Source organism: Humulus lupulus, chromosome X (assembly GCF_963169125.1).
Source record: "Humulus lupulus chromosome X, drHumLupu1.1, whole genome shotgun sequence".
NCBI lineage: Eukaryota > Viridiplantae > Streptophyta > Magnoliopsida > Rosales > Cannabaceae > Humulus > Humulus lupulus.
In genome coordinates, this window is record NC_084802.1 from 159,236,735 (window position 1) to 159,242,169 (window position 5,435).

General features: G+C 41.7%; 1 non-coding gene across 1 annotated transcript; it reads right to left on the reverse strand.

Moving 5' to 3' along the window:
* Positions 1–903: 903 nt before the first annotated feature.
* On the reverse strand, positions 904–1,010 carry LOC133807487 (small nucleolar RNA R71). Its single transcript, XR_009879399.1, has one exon. It is a non-coding gene; the product is annotated as a small nucleolar RNA R71 (small nucleolar RNA).
* Between the last annotated feature and the right edge of the window lie 4,425 nt (positions 1,011–5,435).

Sequence of the window (5,435 nt, forward strand, 5' to 3'; positions counted from 1 at the left end):
TTACCCTCCACACTTACCTGGGAACCTCGAGGAGTTCTATCTAGGCAAGTGTGGGTCTAAGACGGTACCTTGGCAACCTTCCCAATCGGCCTGGGAACATTTTGAGCATCTACCTTTGCACTATTACATTGTTGAACTTATTACTATAAGAAAACCAAGCTTGTTCTGTCAAAATAAGCAATTTCACTCTGCTTAAAGGATTGTTTGGTCGAAAATGTTGACTTGTGATCCACTATGCTTACTCAGTAACCTCGGGGAGTTCTAGTAAGGCGTTGGAGATCACCCGAAAACCCCCAAATCTACCTGGGAACAAGTTTAACAAAAATATATATATATAAAAAATCAAAAAAATGAAAAGCAAAGAAAATAAAATAATAATAAATCCAATTCTGATTTTCGAGAGTGGATGAATCATCACGAAACTTCTAGTGACACTTCTTCCAATTCATCCACCACTCCTACTGGACCTCCTTCCACCAATCCTGCTTCTCCACAAACTTTCGCTGATAATAATCCATTCGCAATGGCTCGCAATGATGACATCCAACCAAGAACTCTCAATGACTACCTCCATCCTACTCGCACCTCCACGCCTTCATGCATTATCTTCCCTCCTAATATGCCCGCATTAGACTTTAAACCTGCATGATTCAACTCTTGCCCACATTTCATGGAATAGAAAACGAAAGCCCATACGTGCATATCAGAGAATTCGAGGAGGTAGTAGCCACATTCTATAACTGAGCTGAAAATGTCGATGCTGTGCGATTGAAGTTCTTTCCTTTCTCCTTGAAGGACAAAGCCAAAAGTTGGTTATACTCTTTGAGACCTAGGTCGATTGGAACATGGGAGGAGATGACCAAATCTTTCTTTCTGAAACACTTCCCCAGCCATAAGACCAACAGTCTAAAATGACAGATTTCCACATTTTCCCAAAAGGACAACAAAACGTTCTATCAAGTCTGGGAAATATTCAAAGATCTGTTGAATCAGTGCCCGCACCATGGCTATGAGAAGTGGCGTTTGGTCAGTTACTTCTATGAAGGCCTCACGAGTCGTGAGCGCCAGTTTGTAGAAATGCTATGCAATGGTGAATTCCTCGAAAAAGAGCCAGACGATGCTCTTGAATATCTCGAAGAAACCGCAAAAAAGTTTCACACTTGGACTGGTCCAAGTGCTACTGACAGCACCAACTGACACAAACCATATGGGATTTATCAACTTCGAGAAGATGATAGTGTTAAGGCCTAACTCGAAGCTTTGAAAAAGCAGTTTGAGGTCTTAATGACGAAGAATAGCCAAAAATCGCACATGATCGCTCAAGCAGAACCGCAAGAACCTTGCTTTGTTTGTGGAGGGACGGAGCACTTAGCTAAGGACTGCTTAGCTTTGAATGAAATGAGGGGGGTTTATGAGGAGCAATGCAATGCCTTAGGGGCATATAACAAGCCATTCTCCCATACGTACAACCTTGGTTGGAGAAACCACCCAAATTTTAGTTAGAGAGATTCCAACCAAGCTCAATCGTCTGGAGGACAATGGAGGAATGAGCAACAAGTTCAACCATCAAAGGCATATCCTGCACCTCAATACAATGCTCATCCACAATGAAATTCTCTCAAGAATACTCTTCATGCATTCATGGAGGAGCAATCCAAAATGAATCGCCAAATGATGGAAGAAATCAAGGAAATGAAATGTCAATTCTCAAAATTGACTGAATCCTTGGCCATTCCGGAAAAAGGCAAACTTCCTTCCCAACCAAAATTCAATGTGCAAGGTCAACACATGGCCCAATCTTAAAATTCTAATGATCAAAATGTCAAGGAAGTGAATGCCATCACGACGAGAAGCGGTAAAACTCTGCAAGACCCACCCATAAAATCCAACACTCCCAGTACTACAAAAGTCATTTCTCAAAATCCACCACTCAATGCCACTCCAAAAATACTATTTCCCCAAGCTTTGAAACCTGATGGGAAACTTCCTGATAACCGAGCTAGACTCCTTGAGCACTTGACACAAGTGAAGATTAATCTTCCTTTGCTTCACATCATTAAACAAGTGTCCGCTTATGCCAAAATCATCAAGGATCTTTGCACTGCAAAAAGGAAGCACCATGTCAAGAAGTCTGCCTTCTTGACCGAGCAAGTGAGTGCGGTGATTGAACAAAAGGCATCGCTGAAATACAAATATCCCAGTTGTCCCACCATTTCTTGCCAAATTGGGACCCATGAAGTCAACCAAGCCTTACTTGATCTTGGCGCGAGTGTCAATCTCATGCCCTATTCTGTATACTCGCAACTTGATCATGGAGAAATGAAGCCAACATCTGTTGTACTACAACTTGCTGATCGTTCCACCAAAAAGCCTAGGGGTATTGTTGAGGATGTATTGGTTCAGATTGAAAAATTCTATTACCCCGTGGATTTTCTTATTCTTGATGCCCAATCTGTGGTAAACATGGAGTCTAAAATTCCTATTATCCTAGGAAGACCATTCCTTGCTACAGCAAATGCTTTGATCAATTGTTGGAATGGTCTAATGAAGATATCGTTTGGAAACATGACTCTTGAAGTCAATATCTTCCACATCGGGAAACAACCCCGAGAAGATGATGAATGCTATCAAACATTCATGATTGACACTATAATTCCCGAGGAGATTCAATTGCGAAGCAACTTTCATAATCTTGATGAACTCCTCCTTCTGTCTGACAACAGAAGTCTCAGTTCTATTGAGTCTACTCTTGCAATATCAGATCACATAGACTCACGCAATAGACGGACTCAGTTTTGGCAACCTCGCTTTGAAGAGCTACCTTGTGAGAGGTCACAGCCGAAAACTTCAGCCGAAGAGGTTCCAATTGTTCAATTGACCCAACTTCCCAAGGGTTTGAAACATGCCTTCTTGGGAGACAGTGAAACCTTTCCAGTTATCTCTCATCAAACCTTCAAAATTCTCAAGAATTGCAGTTACTCGAGCTACTGCAGACACATAAATCTGCGATAGGTTGGACGCTTGCTGATATTGAAGGTATTAGCCCTTTAATTTGCTCCCATTGAATCAATCTGGAGGACAAAGCCATCCCCCGAAGAGACCCTCAGTGGCGACTGAACCCCACGATGAAAGAAGTTGTAAAAAAATGAAGTTTTGAAATTGCTAGACGCTGGTATTATTTACCCAGTAGCTGATAGCAAATGGGCCAGTCTTACTCAAGTCGTTCCCAAGAAATCTGGTGTCACCATTATCCAAAATGAAAAAGGGGTCCTTGTCCCCACAAAAACGGTGACAGGGTGGTGCATGTGCATCGATTATAGAAAATTAAATGCCACCTCTCGCAAAGATCATTTTCCACTCCCATTCATTGATCAAATCCTTGAACGTGTAGCTAGTCATCCTTTATATTGCTTTCTTGATGGCTATTTTGGCTATTATCAAATTGAGATTGCATTAGAGGATCAAGATAAGACCACTTTCACTTGTCCCTTTGGCACTTTTGCTTTCCGGCGTATGCCATTTGGCTTGTGTAACGCACCAGCTACTTTCCAAAGATGCATGATGAGCATCTTTAGTGACATGATCGAACTATCAATTGAAGTATTCATGGATGACCTAACCGTTTTTGGAAACTCCTTTGAGACATGTCTTCTTCTTCTTGAAGTTGTTTTAAAACGATGCATTGAGAAAGGACTTGTACTCAATTGGGAGAATGCCACTTCATGGTATCTTCTGGCATAGTCTTAGGCCACATTATTTTTGAAAAAGGAATTGAGGTTGATCAGTCCAAAGTCGACCTTATCTCCAACCTACCGACTCTTAAGACTGTCAAAGACGTTAGGTCATTTCTCGGTCATGCTGGTTTCTGTAGGAGGTTCATACAAAAAATTTCAATGAGTGCCCATCCGCTAAGCAACCTCCTAGCCAAAGATGCCAGTTTTGAATGGACACCTAAGTGTGAGGAATCATTCCGAATGCTTGTCAATTCACTCACTTCCGCTCCCATCATTCAGTCACCCGATTGGAGTCTTCCTTTCGAGATTATGTGTGACGCCAACAACTTTGTTGTGGGAGCTGTGCTAGGACAACGAAGGGAGGGGAAACCCTTTATTGTCTATTATGCAAGCCGAACTCTCAATAGTGCTCAAATGAACTATTCCATTACTGAAAAAGAGTTGCTTGCCATTGTCTTTGCTCTTTACAAATTCCGCTCTTATTTGATTGGATCGCCTATTACGATCTTCACAGATCACTCTGCTCTTAAGTATCTCCTTTTTAAAAAGGATGCTAAGGCGCAATTAATACGGTGGATCCTTCTCCTGCAAGAATTTGACATAACAATCAAAGACAAGACAAGTGTTGAAAATGTCGTCGCGGACCACTTGTCCCGACTTGAATTCAGCGATCCCGGTAATGGTCCACCTATTCATGATAATTTCCCCGATGAACAATTGCTTTCTATTGCTAAGTTGTCGTGGTACGCTCACATTGTAAACTACTTAGTAACAAGTGAACTCCCATCTGAATGGAGTTCACAAGACAAACACATATTTCTGGTCGAGGTGCGTAATTTCTTTTGGGATGACCCGTACTTATTCAAGTATTGCCCCGACCAAATCATGTGAAGATTCATCCACGACGATGAGGTGTCTAGTTTGCTGAACTTTTGCCACAATGATGCTTGTGGTGGTCATTTCTCTGTGAAGAAAACCGCTGCAAAAATCTTACAATGCGGTCTTTACTGGCCCACTCTGTTCAAAGACACCAATGATTTCTGTCGTTCTTGTGTAAGGTGCCAAAAGTTAGGATCCTTATCCCATCGGCACATGATGCCCTTGAACCCAATTCATGTTATTGAAATATTTGATTGTTGGGGGGTAGATTTTATGGGACCATTTCCACCTTCTTTCGGCTACCTTTACATTCTCCTCGATGTGGATTATGTTTCCAAATGGGTTGAGGCTGTATGTAACACCCTGGATAGCCAGGACCGCTACACTGTGTACTTATAAAGGTGCAGGACTTGCTAATCAAGTCATTTAGTTAAAACGTGTCACTAAGCCATAAATGTGCTAAGGATAAAATGGTTTTGGTCTCAAAAGATACATTTCATATACTTAAACAAATTTACATATGGGATCCCAAAAAGGAACAATGTTTAAAAGTTGGTTTACAAAATTCCCGCAATAAAGACTACCGTCAACCACTCTAAGGCAAAACAGACATTTATAGCTTCTCTGTTCCTGTTATCCTCTCAACCGTGGCAGCTGAGCAGCCGGTCATGTACATTCCGCTCACAGAGCTCCCAAGTCAGGGCTAATCAAGTTTACCCTTGCCTTTACCTGCACCACGTAGCACCCGTGAGCCAAGGCCTAGAAGAAAACATAATACACATCTCAACAATCATAACAAGAGTATAATTCATCAAGCATGAT